The sequence below is a fragment of the Ambystoma mexicanum genome, chromosome 1p, assembly GCF_040938575.1.
Source record: "Ambystoma mexicanum isolate Mex_15411 chromosome 1p, UKY_AmexF1_1, whole genome shotgun sequence".
In the NCBI taxonomy this organism is placed as follows: Eukaryota; Metazoa; Chordata; class Amphibia; order Caudata; family Ambystomatidae; genus Ambystoma; species Ambystoma mexicanum.
The window spans coordinates 204130367-204132121 of NC_090921.1; the positions used below are offsets into that span (position 1 = coordinate 204130367).

The 1755-nt window shown below is 51.5% G+C and overlaps 1 non-coding gene across 1 annotated transcript; it reads right to left on the reverse strand.

Moving 5' to 3' along the window:
• Positions 1-610: 610 nt before the first annotated feature.
• Positions 611-692, reverse strand: TRNAS-GCU (transfer RNA serine (anticodon GCU)). Its single transcript has one exon. It is a non-coding gene; the product is annotated as a tRNA-Ser (tRNA).
• Between the last annotated feature and the right edge of the window lie 1063 nt (positions 693-1755).

Here is a 1755-nt window from a genome sequence, read left to right on the forward strand (position 1 = left end):
TCCTCTTTGATAGACACTTCCTGCAACTCATCAATTTCCTTCCCTTCTCCCCCTTTTTTGGCTCCCTCTGCCTCCTCCTTGGCTTCCTTGCCCTCTCCTCCTTCCTCTTCTGCCCCACCTCAGGCTCCTTCTACACCCCTGCAGGGCATAGCACTGATTTCTACCCCTCCTCGGAAGTCTTTCAAGGTTGGTATCCTTCTCCATATTGCCACTCTCAATGCTCGCACAGCTGTCAAACACTCCTCTGACATCTGCTTCCTTCTGGAACACTGCTACTCCTCCAACAGGAACACTGGATACCCCTTCCATCTGGAACTGCCACACCACTATTTCCACTATGGTAAGGGGGGGTCAGGAAGCAAGAGAGTAAGCCTCGCTTGACAAGGCTTTATATAGGCCATCCATCTCTCGGTCCCGCGCCGCCTGGTGACGTGCTCTTGCTCCCTTCCCCTAAACCTGCGCTCCAAATGTCCCCTGCTGTTGTAGGGGTGGGGGGTAGGCTGGGCGGGAGCCCCCACTAAGGGGCGGCGCCCACCAGAGCGATTGTCTTTCCTTTTAAAGAAACTACCCATATAATTTCACAATTATTTAAAAGTGTGAAGAAAATAGACGACGAGGATGGGATTCGAACCCACACGTGCAGAGCACAATGGATTAGCAGTCTATCACCTTAACCACTTGGCCAGCTCGTCTCGATGTGATGGTCGATAATCTCTAAATTTTTATTGCTGAATGAAAGTGAAGCACAGCTGTCCAGCGTGAGCGGACACGAGTTACTCGTACTGAACCCCACAGCAGGATGGGCGTGGCACGGACATAGTGCTGCATTCTGGCCCTGCAAAATTAACTAACAACAGTACCGTTACTATGAATTATATTAGCTACTACCAGGGCTTCATCGACAAAGCCGCTCCTGCATTCCCTTGTTAACATTTACATGAAATCAAGGAAACCCTCCGCCCCGGGTTCCACGGGCGAATCATGGCTCTTTTAACCGGAGTCAGGAACAGATGCGCTCAATAGATCAATGGCCTGTTTCATTTCACTGGGAAGAGGGGTGTGACTAAACCTGTCATTGGGAAGAGGGGTGTGACTAAACCTGTCACCGGGAAGAGGGGTGTGACTGAACCTGTCACTGGGAAAAGGGGTGTGGCTAGACCTGTCACCAGGAGGCCACACCTCTGAGAGGCAACAAAGTCACTGTTTCTGTCACTGCAGCGGTCGCCAGAAGCCAGTAATGTCACCAAGCCTGTCACTGAGAGGCAGTGAATGAACTGACTCCTTCATTGAGAGACAATAAAGAAACTCACCCCCTCAATAACAGGTACATGTTACTCTGTCACTCAGAGCCAACCAAAGTAACTGTCCCTATGTTTCAGAGGCAGGAATGCCACTGGCGCTTAGAGGGAGTGATGGCAACTGACCCTGTCACTGTGAGACAGTAATGACACGGCCCCCCATCACTAACAGCTACAATGAGTTCACTGTTCCTGTCATAGGGGGGCAGATCTGTCACTGAACTTGCCACCGAGAGCCATTTAAAGTGGATGACTTTATCAATGAGAAGCCGTGAGGCCACTGCCCCTGTCAGACAGAGCCACACATACCCCTAACCCTTTCACCGAGAAGCAATACAGTCACTGCCCCTGTCCCTGAAACGCAGGGCTGCCACTGACCTTGTCACTGAGGGACACACGTGTAGCAGAGACGTCCACTGTAAGGCAGTGACGTGTCAGTCCCTGGCTGGAAGGAATG